At 43.9% G+C, this 21,381-nt stretch overlaps 1 pseudogene; it reads left to right on the top strand.

The window, feature by feature from the left end:
* The first annotated feature begins 325 nt into the window (after positions 1 to 325).
* Positions 326 to 19,409, top strand: LOC112070123 (proline-rich membrane anchor 1-like; annotated as a pseudogene).
* Positions 19,410 to 21,381: the final 1,972 nt, after the last annotated feature.

The following is a 21,381-nucleotide window of genomic DNA, read 5'->3' as shown; positions in this document are numbered from 1 at the left end:
TCATCACTAAACTCAGGACCCTGGGACTGAACACCTCCCTCTGCAACCTCTACTTTGAAATTGTTATAATTACTTAAGAGCAAACCCAGAAACTCCTGAAACTGTTTTGTCTTTTTAGTTTATGTATCCTTTATATCATGTACAGGTTACCCCAGGTGGTGAGGGCAGGCAATAACACACCTGCCATGTTGAACCTCAACACAGGGGCCCCTCAGGGGTGCATGCTTAGTCCCCTCCTGTACTCCCTGTTCAACCACAACTGACTCCAACACTATCATTAAGTTTGCTGACGACATGACGATGGTTGGCCTGATCATCGACGACGATGAGACAACTTATAAGGGAGGAGGTCAGTGACAACAACCTATCCCTCAACATCAGCAAGACAAAGGAGCTGATCGTGGACTACAGGAGACGGAGGGCCGAGCACACCCACATCCACATTTTATTGGTGCTGTAGTGGAACGGGTCGAGAGCGTCAAGTTCCGCGGTGTCCACATCACTAAGGAATTATCATGGTCCACACACACCAACACAGTCACGAAGAAGGCACGACAACACCTCTTCCCCCTCAGGAAGCTGAAAAGAATCAGGCATGGGCCCTCAGATTCTCCAAAAGTTCGAGAGCTGGACCATTGAGAGTATCTTGACTGGCTGCATCACTGCTTGGCATCTGACTGCAAGGCGCTACAGAGGGTAGTGCGTACGGCCCAGTACATCACTGGGGCAGAGCTCCCTGCCATCCAGGACCTCTGTACCAGGTGGTCAGAGGAAGGACCTAAATGGTCAAAGACTATAGCAACCGAAGTTATAGACTGTTCTCTCTGCTACTGCACGGCAAAACCTGATCCTTTTATTCTCTGTTCTGAACGTACTAGACGACCAGTTCTTATAGCCTTTAGCCGTACCCTTATCCTACTCCTCCTCTGTTCCTCTGGTGATGTAGAGGTTAATCCAGGCACCCTGCAGTGCCCAGCTCCACTCCCATTCCCCAGACGCTCTCATGTGTTGACTTCTGTAACCGTAAAAGCCTTGGTTTCATGCATATTAACAGTAGAAGCCTCCTCCCTAAGTTTGTTTTATTCACTGCGTTAGCTCACTATGCCAACCCGGATGTCCTAGCCATGTCTGAATCCTGGCTTAGGAAGACCATCAAAAACCCTGACATTTCCATCCCTAACTATAACATTTTCCTACAAGATAGAACTGCCAAAGCGGGCGGAGTTGCAATCTACTGCAGAGATAGCCTGCAGAGTTCTGTCTTACTATCCAGGTCTGTGCCCAAACAATTTGAGCTTCTACTTTTAAAGATCCACCTTTCCAGAAACAAGTCTCTCACCGTTGCTGCTTGCTATAGACCACCTTCTGCCCCCAGCTGTGCCCTGGACACCATATGTGAATTGATTGCCCCCCAGCTATCTTCAGAGCTTGTGCTGTTAGGTGACCTAAACTGGGACATGCTTAACACCCCGGTCATCCTACAATCTAAGCTTGATGCCCTCAATCTCACACAAATTATCAATGAACCTGCCAGGTACAACCCCAAATCCGTAAACACGGCCACCTTCATAGATACCATCCTAACCAATCTGCCCTCCAAATATACCTCTGCTGTCTTCAACCAGGTTCTCAGCGATCCCTGCCTCATTTTCTGCGTTCGTAATGGGTCTGCGGTCAAACAACCACCCCTCATCACTGTCAAAAGATCCCTATAACACTTCAGCGAGCAGGCCTTTCTAATCGACCTGGCCCGGGTATCCTGGAAGGATATTGACCTCATTTCTTCAGTAGAGGATGCCTGGTTATTCTTTAAAAGTGCTTTCCTCACCATTTTAAATAAGCATGCCCCATTCAAAAAATGTAGAACCAGGAATAAATATAGCTCTTGGTTCACTCCAGACCTGACTGCCCTTGATCAGCACAACAACATCCTGTGGCATTAGCATTAGCATCGAATAGCCCCCGCGATATGCAACTTTTCAGGGAAGTTAGGAACCAATATACACAGGCAGTTAGGAAAGGAAAGGCTATTCAAACAGAAATTTACATTCTGTAGCACAAACTACAAAAAGTTCTGGGACACTGTAAAGTCCATGGAGAATAAGAGCACCTCCTCCCAGCTGCCCACTGCATTGAGGCTAGGAAACACTGTCACCACGATAAATCCATGATAATTGAGAATGTCAAAAAGCATTTTTCTACGGCTGGCCATGCTTTCCACCTGGCTACCCCTACCCCGGTCAACAGCCCTGCACCCCCCACAACAACTTGCCCAAGCCTCCCCCATTTCTCCTTCACACAAATCCAGATAGTTGATGTTCTGAAAGAGTTGCAAAATCTGGACCCCTACAAATCAGCCGGGCTAGAGAATCTGGACCCTCTCTTTCTAAAATTATCCACCGAAATTGTTGCAACCCCTATTACTAGCCTTTTCAAACTCTCTTTCATATCGTCTGAGATCCCCAAAGATTGGAAAGCCGCCGCGGTCATCCCCCTCTTCAAAGGGGGAGATACTCTAGACCCAAACTGCTACAGACCTATATCTATCCTACCCTGCCTTTCTAAGGTCTTCAAAAGCCAAGTTAACAAACAGATCACTGACCATTTAGAATCCCACCGACCTTCTCTACTTCGCAATCTGATTTCCGAGCTGGTCATGGGTGAACCTCAGCCACGCTCAAGGTCCTAAACAATATCATAACCGCCATCGATAAGAGACAATACTGTGCAGCTGTATTCATCAACCTGGCCAAGGCTTTCGACTCTGTCAATCACCACATTCTTATCGGCAGACTCAACAGCCTTGGTTTCTTAAATGACTGCCTCGCCTGGTTCACCAACTACTTCTCAGATAGAGTTCAGTGTGTCAAATCGGAGGGCCTGTTGTCCGGACCTCTGGCAGTCTCTATGGGGGAGCCACGGGGTTCAATTCTCAGGCCGACTCTTTTCTCTGTATATGTCAATGATGTCTCTCTTGCTGATGGTGATTCTCTGATCCACCTCTACGCAGACGACACCATTCTGTATACTTCTGGCCCTTCTTTGGACACTGTGTTAACTAACCTCCAGACGAGCTTCAATGCCATACAACTCTCCTTCCGTGGCCTCCAACTGCTCTTAAATGCAAGTAAAACTAAATGCATGCTCTTCAACCGATCGCTGCCCACACATACCCTCCCGTCCAGTGATGCTGGACGGTTCTGACTTAAAATATGTGGACAACTACAAATACCTAGGTGTCTGGTTAGACTGTAAACTCTCCTTCCAGACTCACATTAAGCATCTCCAATCCAAAATTAAATCTAGAATTGGCTTCCTATTTTGCAACAAAGCATCCTTCACTCATGCTGCCAAACATACCCTCATAAAACTGACTATCCTACCGATCCTTGACTTCGGCGATGTCATTTACAAAATAGCCTCCAACACTCTACTCAGCAAATTGGATGCAGTCTAGCACAGTGCCATCCGTTTTGTCACCAAAGCCCCATATACTACCCACCACTGCGACCTGTATGCTCTCGTTGGCTGGCTCTCAAATCAAATCAAGTTTATTTTATATAGCCCTTCGTACATCAGCTAATATCTCGAAGTGCTGTACAGAAACCCAGCCTAAAACCCCAAACAGCAAGCAATGCAGGTGTAGAAGCTCGCTTCATATTCGTCGCCAAACCCACTGGCTCCAGGTCATCTATAAGTATTTGCTAGGTAAAGCCCCGCCTAATCTCAGCTCACTGGTCACCATAGCAGCACCCACCCATATCACACGCTCCAGCAGGTATATTTCACTGGTCACCCCCAAAGCCAATTCCTCCTAAGAGGACTACAATGGAAATAAGTCCCAGACTTTATTCTGTGTTATCCTCTATGATTTTATTCATGTGCATGTATGGCTTTTAAGTTTTATGTGTGCTTGTTTTTTTTAAATGGTCGAATTAATAAACTAAACTAAAATCCTTTGGCCGCCTTTCCTTCCAGTTCTCTGCTGCCAATGACTGGAACGAACTGCAAAAATCACTGAAGCTGGAGACTCATGTCTCCCTCACTAACTTTAAGCACCAGCTGTCAGAGCAGCTCACAGATCACTGCACCTGTACATAGCCCATCTGTAAATAGCCCATCCAACTACCTCATCCCCATACTGTTATTTATTTTGCTCCTTTGCACCCCAGTATCTCTACTTGCACACTCATCTTCTGCACATGTATCACTCCAGTGTTTAATTGCTATATTGTAATTATTTCGCCACTCTGGCCTATTTATTGCCTTACCTCTCTTATCCTACCTAATTTGCACACACTGTATATAGACTTTTTCTATTGTATCATTGACTGTATGTTTGTTTATTCCATGTGTAACTCTGTGTTGTTGTTTGTGTTGCACTGCTTTGCTTTATCTTGGCCAGGTCGCAGTTGTAAATGAGAACTTGTTCTCAACTAGCCTACCTGGTTAAATAAAGGTTGGAACCAACAGGACAACGAACAGCTTCTACCCCACAAGCCATAAGACTGCTAAATAGTCACCCAAATAGCTTTGACATTGACCCTTTTTGCACTAACTCTTTGGACTCATCACATATGCTGCTGCTACTGTTTATTACATTATCTATCCCGTTGCCTCATCACTTTATCCCTACCATATGTACATATCTACCTCAATTACCTCGTATCCCTATATATCGACTTGGTACTGGTACCCTGCGTATATAGCCTAGTTATCATTACTCAATGTGTATTTATTCCTCCTGTTATTATTTGTCTATTATTTCTCTTTTTTCTCTCTCTGCATTGTTAGGAATGACCGTAAGCATTTCACTGTTAGTCTACACCTGCTCTTTACAAAGCATGTTACCAATACAATTTGATTTGATTGAATGCGTACAATATGTTACGAATTTGCAATACATATGATGTGTTATGAATTCCAATTTGTTGTGGCTAACATTAGCTAGGTGGCTAGGTTGCTAATGCTAAAAGAGTTAGGTCGCTTACACTAGCTGGGTTAGGGTTTAAAGTTAGGCTAAAGGTTCGTTTAAATAACCTACTGTTTTATCGAACGTAACTAAACGGGTCAAATAATGTAACCTAACATGTCACATACTAAATGGAGTGTCACGGATTTTAGTAACATATAATTCGTCTTGCATACTGGACATTTCGACCTACATGTCTCGGTAAACGTCTCTTGTCTGTTTAACTTTTCCTACCGTTCGTGCGATTCGAGAATAGCCTACTTGCAGTCAAATATGACTGCACTGGAAGGAAGGGCACTCCACTGGATGCGCGATGGTACGGTGAGGCTCCCCGCCTAATCTATAGTCTTTAGGCAGAGGGATGCATCGGTTTAACCCTTTGCTCTGCTCTCCAGAGTTGCACATATTTGTAAATAGCCTTTAAGTAATATTTAGTAAATAAGTTGAGGAAATGTGTAAAGGGGCTACAGCTATTTTGGAGAGTTGTATTGGACAATAAGTGTAAGGATATTTCTTCTTCGTTTGCTTCAACTTCGATGGCTTGAGTATTTGCACACATGCATGTTGACAAGCAAGACTGTATGGTAGCCTATGGCCGGTCTACCGCTCTCACATCACACCGAGTAAGGGAGCATCGGTTGGATTCGCAGCGCTGGACATCGACCTATAGCGCCGTGATTCGGATTACGTTTGAGTGCCCAGAGAAATAACTTTATATATTGGGATTGCTTGGTCACTTGCGTTCCTTGTCTGTCATATGCCACCGACAACGGAAATTAAAGAGCAAAATGAATATGGCATAAACTATTTCTGGAGACGCCAGTCACAGATATCGCCGCAGACTTGGATAGGGTGGATGAGAATTTCCCAAACGGTCAAATCCTATGCATACCGTGCTTGTTTACTCGCTACGCTGTCTAGTGTCTTCGAGAAGAGCGCAGGAGGAATGCTGGTCCAAGATCTAATACCATTTACTTTAAGTTTTTGGCCTCTTCTCTTCGGTCATTGCATTATCTCGTTGGTTTTACTCTCATGCCAGGTAGGTATGGTGTTCGTGCGCGCCTACACGCTCTTGTAATTTTACGCATGGCGAGTTATTACACATCTAAGTGGAGCTGTATTGTGTTTTTGATAATACTGGCTATTGATCCTGGTTGAGTGAACTGCTCGTCACCTTTTTTTTTAACGTAATATCAAATATATACGTTTTTAAACACACAATGCCATGTTTATTGAGGTGCCTGGTTCCTTTCTGCACCCTCACACTATTGCATCAACTATAATACGTTTTTAGTGGTAAGCAGCTGTAATTCCCAGTCAATTGTTGCAATGTTTTCATGTGAAGTAGGCTATTGGTGATTGGAACGCACACACACACAGGCTGAACACGGTAGACTCCTGGAAAGTAGCACAGAGGGAGTTATAGATTCCCATCTGGAATGTTATGTTGAGGATGAGTATTCTAACCCCTGGCCCGTGATACTGCCTACAGAGAGCAGTGAGCCGCTATGCAGGCGCGGGATGTTGCCAGGGTTCATGTGTAATATGATTTGTTCGAGTTTCCAAGTCCACCCACACGCACTCCTCAGGGGCAGCCTGCTGCCCACTCTGTTGGTGGGTGGTTTCTCTGAGGGAGAGGGTTGCAGCCGTAGACATGATACCATCCTTTATGTCTATGAATGCAGCTTCTGGGGAAGCAATATAGTAGATGGATAGGATCTTGGGTACTATTGTTTCCAAACCACAAACCATGATGATCTAGTTTGCTGATGCCCAAGCACTGATGGTCCAGGTCATTATATACACTGATACAAGTACTCAGTGCATATTGCAGCAGGTAGGCTATGCTACAGTATATTAACATTCTAAGCTCTCATCTCGCGCTCCTTTTTTACTGATAAAAAAGCTGACTTATTCTGAAATATGCCTTTTGGGGGTGGATAACGAAAGTTAATTTTGAATGCATAATGAATAGTCAAACTATTTCTCTCTCTTCTTGCTCGCTCTGTCTCTCTGTCTCTCTCTCTGTCTGTCTGTCTGTCTGTCTGTCTGTCTGTCTGTCTGTCTGTCTGTCTGTCTCTGGTCTGTCTCTGTCGTGTCTGTCATGTCTGTCTCTGTCTGTCTGTCTGCTGTCTGTGCTGTCTGTCTGTCTGTCTCTCTCTGTCTGTCTCTCTCTGTCTGTCTCTGTCCATAAAGGGTGACTCCAGAGGTCAATGCTCGCAGACTGTAACTGAGAAATGGAGCGAACACTGCCACTGGCATGCGAGTGTAGAAGCTACCCTCCCCTTCGCTCCCCGCCTCCTCCCCCACCTCCCCACGGCTACAGTTGGCCACAGGTAAGGCTCAACACACCTGCTCACACCACATAAACCAGCTCTGCTGTCTCACTCTCCTGTCTCACTGTCACCTGTTTCACTCACAACTGTCTCACTGCCAGTGCCTGTATCTACCTAAACCGTTTCACTTTAAATGTCTTGCTAGCATGTTGCAGTACAGTGCATCTATAGTACAGCATCTATAGTGGAATAAAGTATATCTCCTCTCAGAAAAGAGCAGGCTTAGGGGAGAATAATTTAAAACCAGGTAGTGGAAAGAGTGTGTTGTGTGTTGATGTAGAAAGGCTTTTATGAGAAGACACGAGTGTGTGATAGAGCCGGCAGAATTTGACAGCTGAACAAGGGCTAATTTATGCTTGGCTTGACCTTGGGAGTTTAGTTTTATGTGAATATCTCTGCCTGCTGGGCTGCCAGGCTCAGTGGTTGGTTTTCCCTGGAGGGACCCCTGATTAAAAAGCAGATGATTTTCATTCAAATTAGGGGTTTGATACAGATAAGGGGACTAATGAACTATCCGCGGCAGTCCCGTCTGTGTTTTAAAGTCGAGCCGGGGGCACTGGTGTGCGTGCGTGTGTGTGTCTGTTGTCACGCAAGTTTTCTCTTCCTTACTGGTCTCCCATGTCTCCTTCAATCAATATCTTCAGTGCTTAATTAATGCATGAGATATGTATCCATCTGAAACTGTGACATCCTGTCATTGACAAGTAGTTGTATCAACTATATGAATCAGTGTATGACATTGCGATGGTGGAAAGGAGGATAGTTTGTTAATATGACAGTTGATATGATTTGTATGTTGTCATGAATACTGTAATGAGAAGCTATGAAATATGGGACAGGCATTGCTGGTGCAGTCATCCCAGGTCACAACTGAGACTGTTAAAAATCAGTCAGCCAGAAGACTTCATGCTGAGAGTAAGGAGGAGCACTCTTTCATCAGATGCTCGACAGACAGCAGTGGAACGGGTTCAATCAATCAGCTTAAATTATTTCCTCTGTTTGGTCAACTCAGATTTGGTCAACTCAACTCAGCCTCTTTTCATTCTGCATCACCACGTGAGGCATCTATGAATATATAGATAGGGCTTTAATTGACCACTGTGTCTCTAACTTACCTGACCTATCTGCCACCTGTTGATTTATGAGTCCACAATGTCCATCATGACCGCAGGACTCTTCCACTGGGTGTTTTCTGCAAACTTGGTCTACAGTCTAGTATTGGTTGTGTATCTTCTCACCATATTGTAATTCCCTTTTTCTGAATCTAGAGAGTTATCTACGGTCTGTATGTATGTTATTCTATTTCTTTGGTTATAGACCTCTGTGTGTGTGACTGCTGTCAAGGCCTCTGCATGGAAGATTCTCAGAATCATTTTATGAGATTCTCTGACTGTACATTGCAGCATGTCGGTCTGTGTTTGTTATGTGGTTTGACAAGAAGAGAACCATTACAACTGCGAAGGAAAACCTCTTGGCCCCAGCAAAATAAGTATTCATTTTTAAGAGTAAATTTTGAAAATAGCAGCTTTTTATAATAGCCTATGGTAGGTTTGGAAGTAGGCCCTTATTTATGTTGTTTATGTATTGGGAGGGAGGCAAAGCATGTATCATCTGGCCTTAGTGAGAGTTTTCTGAATAAATGAAAGGCGTACTCCTTTTCTAAATGATTTAACTGTAATCATTGCTGCTATAAAATCTGTTTGTTTTGGTATGTGCCAGATGCATAAGGGAGCTGATTGGAGTTTTCAGAGGTTCCAAAATAATACATGAATATGCATGAAGTATGCATGAAAGTGGGACAATGAGAGAGACTGTATCTACAAAAAGTTTCAAATAAGGGAAATTGGCAGTGTTGAGTAAGACTCTGTGCTCTAAAAATGGCTCAGAAGACCTTTCAAAGGAGAGAGGTTTATCACAAGGAAGTAGATCCTTACCCCTGACTGAATTAAATCCGTTGACAAAACGTAGGATTAAAACCGAAGTTGGGCAAAGAGGAGATTTTACCTTCATAGTGACTCATGACGTGGTGTACTGGGGAGAAACGTGCCTTGTCATTTGCTCTGGATAAATATGCAGTGTTGGAATATTCCACAGCATTACTAAGGGTTATGTGTTACCATGGAGTCAATACCTCCCTCTCATTCACAACATAACTATACTCCAAATACATGGGTATGTGATTATTGCATTTCTCTCTGTTACTGGATGGTAAACCTAGATCAGGGATGGGCAACTTTGATGGAGGTGGGGGCCACAAAAAATCTGAACTCATCATGAGCGGCCGCAGTGGCTTGCGGGCCTACATACCCACATCCATACCACACATGCAGTCAAAGCCAGCCCTGACCTTTTGGGGGCCCTAAGTGAAATTGTGTGAACAAAACATTTTAGTGGCCGCCCTTTTGACAGCAGAGAGAGAAAATATATGTTTTAGAGTTAATTTCCTGCAATCCTAAACATTTTGCCATAAAGTGGGGAGAAATGTTTGCAGTTCTTAATATGATATCTGTATGAGAGTGACTAACAAAATCCATGGGGGCCCCTCGGTCAGTAATTTGACCATGATTACTACAATTTTAGATAGCTGGCTAAACTAACTTACCAATATAAGAAATGTTAGCTGACATGGGTTAATTGAGTGACTGTCGGTGACTGACATAACAAGAGAGAAACTGCTGATACACTACCAAATATCGAAATTGCACCTTTTGTATTCTAACTCTCAACAGTAAGTTGAGACTGACTGAGTTCCTACAAATGTAAATCAAGTTGCCCATCCCTGATCTAGATTATTATACCCAGAATACAGCCACATTCATACTTAGATATAATCAAATATATCCCCTCTCTGACAGAATGAGACATGCTTATTGCTGGGAACCTCCCTCCTGTCAAAATGAGCAGTATTGTTAGTGCCACATAGTTCAAATCGGTCTCCATGGAGAGAGAGAGAACACTCTTGATACTGTAAGTTGCTAAGCTGCACTGAGTGTAATACAATGTCCCTGGCATGGCTCCTTGTACATGTTTCTACCCTCAGTCAGACATAATGTGACCAGAACATAGTGCTCCTGCAGGTGAAATCCGTTTGGACACGGAGTGCTTTTGTAATAAAGACTGACTGCATTTTAAATGATTCATGGAGCAGGGTTAGATATCTCTGAACATTGAACCTTAGAACAGGTGAGCACCACCCTGCTACCCAGATTTAGGAAGCAAATCAGATCCAGAGCTTTATGGTGTAATGGTGTGGTGTAATAATGGTGTAATAACTGAATGCATTCAACTGAAATGCGTCTTCCGCACTTAATGATATAGTAATACAAGGTTTCTGAGAATCAATACATTTTTATTCAGCAAGTTGATTTACAACATGGACGGTGGTTGAGCTGCATTAATGATGAGCTTTCATCATGCTATCTTAAGCTATAATGGCTGTCTATGAAGCAGTTATGATGTAATACATAGAACAAACACAGTATCTAGGCTAAAGCAGTTTGCATGATAACCTAATCTCGATAAGCGGCCAAGTGCTGATGCTGTTAGAATGCTAATGATGTTTGAAAAATGAAACTACTGTGTCTTTTTCTCCCTTTGTCCATCCCCCTCTCTCTTTACCCCCTGTCCTCCCCCTCTCTTCTTTAACCCCTGTCTCCCCCTCTCTCTTTACCCGCCCCCTCTACCCCGTCCTCCCCCTCTCCTCGTTTACCACCCTGTCCCCTCCCTCTCTCTTTACCCTGTCCTCCCCCTCTCTCTTTACCCTGTCCTCTCCCCCTCTCTTTACCCCTGTCCTCCCTCTCTCTGTACCCCTGCCATCCTTCTCTTTACCGCTTCATCCCTTCATCTTACCCTGTTCTCCCCTCTCTCTTTACCCCCTGTCCCCCCTCTCTCTTTACCCCTGTCCTCCCCCTCTCTCTTTACCCCTGTCCTCCCCCTCTCTCTTTACCCCCTGTCCCTCCCCCTCTCTCTTTTTACCCCCTGTCACTCCCCTCTCTCTTTACCCCCTTCCTCCCCTCTTTTACCCCCTGTCCCCCCCTCCCCTCTCACATTACCCCTGTTCTCTCCCTCTCTCTTTACCCCCTGTCCCCCCCTCTCTCTTTACCCCACTGTTCCTCCCCCTCTCTCTTTACCCCCTGTCCTCACCTCTCTCCCTGTCTCACCACTCTTCACCCTGGTTCGCCTCCCCTCTCTCTTTACCCTGTCCTCTCCCCCTCTCTCTTTACCCCCTGTCCTCCTCCTCTTCTCTTCCCTCCCAGTAGTTGAGTCCCTTCTGCCCCTGTTGAGGCCGTGGTGGATGGAGATCATAGTGCTTGGGACAGTGGGCTGTGCCTCAGCTGTTTTCCTCCTTTCAGCCATGATCATCTGCTACAAGGCCATAAAGAGGTATGTTGGTTAGCTGTCAAAGCGATTGGCATGGAAGAGACTGTGGTGACATTCTTATAGCCTACATCCATTCAGAATACACAAAAAAGTATGTTGGGTCAAAGGGAGTTCAAAGGTCAGGGAAATGGAATAGGTCATTACACTGTAAGAGTCATTACACTGTCACTCATCAATACTGTACTGTTTGTCATACATAATGTTACACAATGCAGCTATCACCATGAAGGAAGTCAGATTGAAATGTATATTTATAATTTTACAGGGAATAACCAAATGATCATCATTCAGCATTTTGTTAAATTTTATTTATTTTTTATTTCACCTTTATTTAACCAGGTAGGCTAGTTGAGAACAAGTTCTCATTTACAACTGCGACCTGGCCAAGATAAAGCAAAGCAGTGCAACACAAACAACAACACAGAGTTACTAAGGCAATAAATAGGCCATAGTGGCAAGAAAATTACAATATAGCAATTAAACACTAGAGTGATAGATGTGCAGAAGATGAGTGTGCAAGTAGAGATACTGGGGTGCAAAGGAGCAAAATAAATAACAGTATGGGGATGAGGTAGTTGGATGGGCTATTTACAGATGGGCTATGTACAGGTGCAGTGATCTGTGAGCTGCTCTGACAGCTGGTGCTTAAAGTTAGTGAGGGAGATATGAGTCTCTAGCTTCAGTGATTTTTGCAGTTCGTTCCAGTCGTTGGCAGCAGAGAACTGGAAGAAAAGGCGGCCAAAGGAGGAATTGGCTTTGGGGGTGACCAGTGAGATATACCTGCTGGAGCGCTTGCTATGGGTGGGTGCTGCTATGGTGACCAGTGAGCTGAGATAAGGCGGGGCTTTACCTAGCAAATACTTATAGAAGACCTGGAGCCAGTGGGTTTGGTGACGAATATGAAGCGAGGGCCAGCCAATGAGAGCATACAGGTCACAGTGGTGGGTAGTATATGGGGCTTTGGTGCCAAAACAGATGGCACTGTTATAGACTGCATCCAATTTGCTGAGTAGATTGTTGGAGGCTATTTTGTAAATGACATCGCCGAAGTCAAGGATCGGTAGGATAGTCAGTTTTATGAGGGTATGTTTGGCAGCATGAGTGAAGGATGCTTTGTTGCGAAATAGGAAGCCGATTCTAGATTTAATTTTGGATTGGAGATGCTTAATGTGAGTTTGGAAGGAGAGTTTACAGTCTAACCAGACACCTAGGTATTTGTAGTTGTCCACATATTCTAAGTCAGAACCGTCCAGAGTAGTGATGCTGGAGGGGCGGGCATGGTGTGGGCAGCGATCGGTTGAAGATCATGCATTTAGTTTTACTTGCGTTTAAGAGCTGTTGGAGGCCACGGAAGGAGAGTTGTATGGCATTGAAGCTCCTCTGGAGGTTAGTTAACACAGTGTCCAAAGAAGGGCCAGAAGTATACAGAATGGTGGCGTGTCGTCTGCGTAGAGGTGGATCAGAGAATCACCGATTTGACACACTGAACTCTAACTGAGAAGTAGTTGGTGAACCAGGCGAAGCAGTCATTTGAGAATCCAAGGCTGTTGAGTCTGCCGATAAGAATGTGGTGATTGACAGAGTCGAAAGCCTTGCCCAGGTCGATGAATACAGCTGCACAGTATTGTCTCTTATCGATGGCGGTTATGATATCGTTTACGACCTTGATCGTGGCTGAGGTGCACCCATGACCAGCTCGGAAACCAGATTGCATAGCGGAGAAGGTCGGTGGGATTCGAAATGGTCAGTGATCTGTTTGTTAACTTGACGTTAAGCATTAAGGAGATGGATTGTGGGTAAGGCCCTGCGATAGACTAGCTTCCTGTCTAGGGGATGTACTTGTACATCAAGTTGCCTCACGCTACAGAAACAGGAGATAGGCTCCTGCTCCTATGAGCCGTTCCGGCGTGTTCTATTTCTCGGAGTGGGCGGATTTTTCAATTGTGTAATTGTACAGAGCTTTTTAGACTACCAGCTGAATGTTTGTGAAAGTAAAGGCAAGATGGGTTACCGGAGAAAGCCCATGACCCCTGTCCCTCTCGCCATAGAGAAGATGTGTACTGTTTCGATTGGTTCATCAAAGGAAAGGCCATGTGGGGTTTTAGCCTGCAGCACAACCAAGACCCAATTCCCTGTCTGACATTCAGGCAGCACAGTGTGTCACACAGGCACCCAGACACACGCGTTCAGACACTTAAAAACACACATATACTGAGCAAGGTGCTGGACACAGTCACGCATGATAAACACACAAACACATGCTAACAGACAGTGTTACTAAAGAAGATATGAATGTGCGCAAAGAAATGCATACAGACACAGCTGTAGATACGTTTCTGCACATTGTTTGAAGACATCAAATTGTTAATCATAAAACTGTGTAAAGAGTGGATGCTACATATGTCTTTCCTCAGGATTATATTTCTACTTTTCTCAAACGACAAACAGGCAAAGTCAGGCAGTGGAACTAATGGGCGGTTGGCTCAGGAATTCATTATGGCAATTCTCCAGCCCCCTCTGTCGCCAAGGGGCACCTTTTTTAATGCAGCGATGGCAGGAAAGTGTTGTTGCAATATGGGCCGCTGTAGCCTCAAACCCAAGTCATTATTTATGAATTAATTTGCGCAGTCATTCAGTCGCAGGCCACATCTTTTATACATGCAAGCAGGTCGTGTCCTGAAGCTCTGATGGAAGTGGGCTCTGTGACTGCAGAATATGTGAAACACCAAGCCTCCATCCCCTCTGACTGAGTGAGGAGGGAAAAACTCTCTAAGGTCCAGTCTGATTGCCCACATTGAATACTCATTAGTCCTGAGCCAATGAAAAAGCAGTCTGAGGAAACTGAGGAAATTAAAAATAGAAAATATTGATTTGAAAATTGTCACTGGTGCTATAATCATGCATCCTCTCTGGCTGAGTGTGAGAGAGAAACAGCCAGATAGAGGAAAGATACAGGAACAGATACGGATGTTGTCTACCAAAGCTGTGAAACCGCAGTAATTGGATGTCTTTGTCAATAACAATGTGATAGTGGGTTTGTCAGTGAGAAAAACAGAGCCTGTTATATATAGCCCTTCCGGCCCCTCAGTGGTCAGGGCTTTCCCAAGGCCCCAGCAGCACAGACTCTAGAGGAGCTATCTCTGTAAGCCCCGGCCGTCCCTTAGCTCGGGCTGCAGACATTCAGCCTTTTGTTTTTTTGTCTCATAATCTTATTCCGCCAGTCATCTGCCAGAGTGAATGAGGTTCGACGAAACCCATTCCATTCAATTGAATTAGGTTTGTAGCGTCAGGGGAGCTGCTGTTAGTGAGCATAGAGAGGAAGATTCAGCCACGCTGTGTGACAGTGCGGTGCTATCCAAACCGCCGACATGATGCTGCAGTCCATGTTGTCAGCAATGCAGGGAGTCTAAACACCACAACAAGATAACATACTAATGAATCTGTTCCGGGTTTTCTCAACTACTTGGTCCTCAGGGATTTCTGTCCAACAAGGAGGATAAATCAGGACAGTTTGTGTTCAGGGTAAATCCACCATAACCATTCAGTTAGGGAAAGATTTAATGAGGAAGCTGTATCTGTAATAAATATATTACATAGTATGTTATCTATTATGGTTTTATGATATTTAATTACCACAACCACTTTCAAAACAGTGAAAAGTGAAAACCACTATGTGAGGGGTCTATGAACAGTAGATTGTTCCTCTAATATCCTGATGGGATGAGAATAACTGTAAACAGCTCAACACATGTCCCAACCTCAACATTATCCCTTCCCCAAACTTCAAACGGATGTGTGCTGCGATTGCACAGCTTTGATATGAAATCTGAAATGAATCTGACCTGTGAAGTGTTGTGTAGCCACCTGCCACGTGTCAACAGCATGACATCTATTATTGAAGGCCTGGGGAGAGGTTGCTGTGAGGCCCAAACACCCTGCCCTCTATGGTGGCCTGCTAGAAAAACATTGATCATTGACTAGAGACTAGGTCAGTGCCTTTTGAGAATGTTAAAACACCTCTTTAGTGGTCTGTGGAGACTGCAGTGGCGAAGTCTGGTGTATCCCATCTCCCCTAGCTACCTCCAATCACGAACACATGCATGCACGCACACACATACACCCCAGCAGTAGCAAATCATGTCCCAGCAGGATGCATTGGTACACTTGGACCCAGGAGTTTCCTCTCCCAAGCAGGTTGTCCCAGAGGGAGAACACAGCGTCTGTTTATCAGCAGGGCTGGCTTCTGTCTAGCCATCACCACCACCACCGTCCGGCACTACAGGACACATTTACAGAAAGCACAGGAAGTGCAATGAGTCACTATCACTGTCTCGTGTGATGGGTAACCTTGCCTGAGATTTAGGAAGCCAACGGTCACCCCCAGACAGGAAGCTAGAAAGGAAGCTACTGAGTACTCATTAGTGACTATTCAGTTATACTAATGAGTGACTCCAAGTTAAGTGTTTCTAAGTTAGTACTGGAAAGAGGGAATGGGTTCAGAGACATTAACACAGAACATTAACCATGGAGATTAAACATGCTCTTTTTACAAGAAGACATAGCATTTGTTGTTGATGATTTGTTTAGTTTATTTGCACCAACAGAACTAAGTGATAAACAACAATACATCTTTTTTCTCTTTTTTTTTTTAAAAATACGGTGTGCAGGTGCGGTTGGAAGCCCAAGGGCTTATATATAAAAACCATACCACAAAAAAACAATATACAATATATAAATGCAAAAATGAAAAAGGTTTGTTGTGGACATAGCATTTGTGGATTAAACTGAGAATGACTGTCTGCCAGGTAAGACTAGCCAGCTGTGGCTTTAAGAAGAGAGGGAAGGAGACACTGACCTGAGATGTAGCTTAAGGGCCCCCTGTGCCACTGAAGGCTGTGTACAGTATTGAGTGGGACAATGACTGTACTGACTGTATTCAGATCTGTCTCTGGGTTATATAAGCCTGGACAGAGGGGAGCAGCTGAAGGGGTCGGCATAGAAGACACAGTACACTGGACAAATATAATAACCACAAAAGCACTGAGGGATGCATGAAAAGGTCTTGTGTTGAAGGATACTGCTTTTCACAGACCAATTACAGTGGAGGATCATGTGCTTCGGCTTGTTTTTATCCAGAATATGGCTCACCACCATCAATGGAGAGTGTATCTAAATCACAGAAAAGGTAGCATTACAGCATAACCAGAGTTAGAGAATCTCACATAGAGTATTACTGTATTAGGGTGGGTTTGAATTGAAACCCGAGCAGTATTTCTTCTGTGTCCAATGTATACATAACAAGCTCTTCTGAGGTAAAACAACATATAATCCACCATCAATGGAGAGTGTGTCTAAATGCCACATCCAACTCTTCTGTTTGATTTGTATCTCGTCTTTACTTTCATGGCTCTGAGAGTAATGTGACCTTTTAATGTTCAGCTTATTAGAGAGCATGGCTGACCAGTGCTTCCAACACAATAGCCTATGGAATCCAACCTCTCCGTAGGTGACCAGACACAGTCTTTAGTAGAATGATTTATGTTTTTCCTGAAATTGACTAAAGCCCCTTTACTGTCCTGACATAAATTGTGTCTGTTTGCAGGAAACCACTACGGAAAGAGGAGAACGGGACAAGTCGTGGGGAGTATGCCATGAGTGTACGCAACAAGAAGGCCATGGGCCCAAACAACACTGTGGTGTAGACTGTCCACTGACAGAAAGAGGAAGTGACATCACCATCACCCCCACTATCCACCCTATCCTACCTAAAACTCCTATTACCTAGAACGCAACAGGGGGTTGACCTGTTAAAAATGCATTAACACCTTTCCTTCTCTCCTAGCATGTTGCCTGAATGAAAGACAACATCCAGATAAAGGAGAGTAGCGAGAACCAGAGAGAGAGAAAAACTAAACATGGAAGTGGATTCAGAGAATGAGTAAAAAAGTGAATTGAGAAGTTCTACACCAGACTGAACAGCAGATTGTCGACATGAAGTGTCATTGACAGGGGAATGGTTGACTGCTAATCTGTCAATCTACACAGCTCCACACTTCTTACAGACAACTTCAATGTAGGAACAGACACTGAAGCACTGCGATGGGATAGGAGGTTGCGGAGGACCAGATCAAGAACAAAATGTGCACGCAGTTTTTATGGAAAATGCAAAAAAGGATTCTGCGGTCGGGCTGTCTCATCTATTCTCATCTGACCATTTTTCTTTTTAATTTATTAAAGCAGAATTTGTGTTATACTGGCACAGTTGCAGGTTCTTGCTGTGGTTTGAGATGTATAGTGCTCATCTGACTATGCAATTAAAACATACATTTACAGGTCATACCAAGTGGGAAGTAAAACAACAAGATCAAGTCAGTTCCTATGTTCCATACCAACAACACAACTGAGAACAGCCTGAGGACAAACTTTATCTACTTATCTAATTTGTTCATTTATTTATTTACTGTATTTATTCATTCATTTGTCTGCGTATGTATGTCATTATTGTTTAATTCAGTCAGTTTAATGATTTGAAATGTTTTCTTTTTATATGAATTATTTAGTAATCATATCATTCATTTTAATGGTCTGACGCTTCAAGCCCACTTTTAATTTGCTACAGACACTGATGCAGAAAACACATCTGCAAAGAGTTTTGGCTATCAATTGTTCATCTCTTGCTGTTTGATATGCCTTTCTGTGTTCCCCTGTGACTTCCGCGAATATGATGGGGATTTCTGTGATGCGAGATTGTGAATGTGTGTTTTCTGACCATGCTTTTAGCAGCTTATTCTACCCCTCAATTCTTTATCACAAGACTAACATGGTATTACATTTTGTGTTGTCACATCTCACTGGTTAGACAGTCAGGGGGAGGTAGTGGGGGACAGTGGGAAGCCCTTTGCCGTGTTCTGATGTGATTTTTACAGTCTTAATTGTTCCACCTCCCAGCAAGGAGAGAACCCATCACTATAGAAACAGTGCACATGATCCCAGGACTGACATGCTGATTGGTGGAGGACGGGATTCCAAACATAGGCTAATCTGGATATCAAATTGCAGAGAGGATGGCCACAAAAGGAACATGTGACTCAGTGCACTCACACTCGCAGGCATCCCCAACATCCTTCTGCAATAAACAGTGCACAGTTGATTTAAAGCATCACTCAATTATTACGCTGCGTGTTGGCATAGCTGCAGTTAATTTGTATATTAGTGCGTGTTGTGTGCGTGAGAGAGAGCACAATACATGTATGGCTGGCAGTATCTCTGAAAATGTTCCATTACTGTTGAATTTTGTAAACACAGACCTTGCATTGTGAAATGCATAGGAATTAGCATATCTTACCTATAATGTACCCAGAAACTGAAGATACGTCGCTAATACTGTACATTGAGGGAAATAACCTTGGATGCATGAATGTAAATATTGATATTTAAAAATATCTGCCTTCTGGACTGTTAATTACATGTACAGTGTAACAGAAAATATGTTTATACATAGTAGAAATTAAACAATGTGCTACCAATTAGAATTAAATCAATGTTATCATGTTTATGGAGCAAGCCATTCATGTATATTTGGCAATGAAAGTTATTGCACAATTGATGCATTATATACCAAAAGGATACATAGAGTCCCATGTATACATCGATAATGTTCATTCAGTTGATTTAATTGCTGACTTTTTCAGTTGTAAATAAAAGTGAACAGAATGACAGGCCTATAGTCTTATCACATAAGCATCAAAAGGAGAGACAAAATTAGAACATGGTTTAATTGAATGGCGTACAGTACAACATTGATAAAGCCAGTGTGTGTTAATGATAAAGTTTTTTTTTTTTTGCCTGTACCCATGGTGCCTCTCCTCTCCGTGTCTCAGAGAGCTCTGTGCTGGTCTTCTTCTGGGCTCCCCCTGTGTACAGGACGTGTTCTCAGTCTGTCTCACACTGTTCATTTTTAATGAACAGCTATTATCAAACACGGCCATCTCCCTGGGGATCGGTCATGCAAACAGGATAACTTGTGGGCCACTGGGGTTCTTTTGATGTCAGGGTCTTGGCACGGCCCAATCTCTGTACACAGACTACATTATGTACATAGGACTGGTCAGCCACTTCTGCTCTGCTACCACTCTGGCCATTGTGACACATGGGTGAATAGAGCAGCTGACAAACCCAAATCACACAATCTGGGAATATGTACTCTCCTCATAAATGTTGTCAATAGATAATAGAATTGGGAAAAGCTATGGGCTCTGGTAGGTCATCAAGGAATCAATTAGTCCATATTCTTGAGAATTTTCCTCCTTTAAAAAAAGAAACCATTAGAAACACAACCACTTCAGAGGGGGAGAAATCCAGCAGGGTCCAAGCTGAGCCATGTAGAGAGGGAGAGAGGAATGGGAATGAGAGACCATACACTAGTCTGCCTTCTCCTGCTTTAGATGTGCCACTTGATGATAATGCCATGGGACACTCTGGGCAATTTAAACATTCATGCATTGTCCAGCCAGGGCACTCTGAGTTGCTCTGTAATAAAAAAGATCTGACAGGCCTGAAGATGAAGGCCAGGGATGCTCTCTATCTCAACAAGCTCTGTGTGGCTCGCCCAGATAAAATACAATGTATTCCAACAGGGTAAATGGGAAAATAATCACCTTGTTATTTGTTTAGCAGCAAATTCGATCCATTCTTGACAGTAATATAGCTATTGTGGTCTTAGATCGTTTCTATCATTACAAGAGTTTAGGCTTCTTATGTGCTATTGACAGTTTATGACCAATCAGAGGACACTTGCACTATTGGTTATATATGAGTATATACTTAAGCAATAAGGCACGAGGGGGTGTGGTATATGGCCAATATACCAAGGCTAAGGGATGTTCTTAAGTACGACGAAACACGGAGTACCTGGATACAGCCCTTAGCTGTGGTTTATTGGCCATATACCACAAACCCCCGAGGTGCCTTATTGCTATTATAAACTGGTTACCAACTTAATTAGAGCAGTAAAAATATTTTTTTTGTCATACCAGTGGTATACAGTCTGATACCACGGCTGTTAGCCAATCAGCATTCAGGGCTCAAACCACCCAGTTTTTAATTGTTATTAGACATCCAGTGAGTGCTTCTGTGTGTCTCTTATTTGTGGCTGTTAGCTCAAGGCGGAACTGTTTGCTGTTGAGCAGTAAACAGGCTACCCTTTATATCAGGGGAAATCCATGCATGTCCATGCTGCTGTGTGTGTCTCAAAGCTGACCTTCGCAATCTAGGGCTGCTTGCTCTGGGGACACTCTCTGCCTGAGAGCCCTTGGTCAGCATTAATTACCCACTAGATCTCCAACTGCCTGCTCATCAGGTCAGTGCTCCCATACGGTCCTCCAGGAGGAGGCAGGCCGGCAGGCAGGGAGAGTGCTGGGTACCTGTGGGACATTGATTAGATAAGCAGCTGCTAATAAGAGAGGTTCTTTAAAAAAGAGCTGCAAGTTCAAACGATCATGACGGTGGCAACGGCTGGCAGATGCAGCCCCGGTGCAAGGGGATTTCACTTGATTAAACACACACACACACACAGGAACACTGTTGCAGAGAGGCTATTTGATGAGCCAAGCACAGAGATTGATGGAGTCACCTGTGTGTGTGTGTGTGTGTGTGTGTGTGTGTGTGTGTGTGTGTGTGTGTGTGTGTGTGTGT

The sequence above is a fragment of the Salvelinus sp. IW2-2015 genome, unplaced genomic scaffold (assembly GCF_002910315.2).
Source record: "Salvelinus sp. IW2-2015 unplaced genomic scaffold, ASM291031v2 Un_scaffold1229, whole genome shotgun sequence".
In the NCBI taxonomy this organism is placed as follows: Eukaryota; Metazoa; Chordata; class Actinopteri; order Salmoniformes; family Salmonidae; genus Salvelinus; species Salvelinus sp. IW2-2015.
This window is presented reverse-complemented; position numbering and strand designations above follow the sequence as displayed.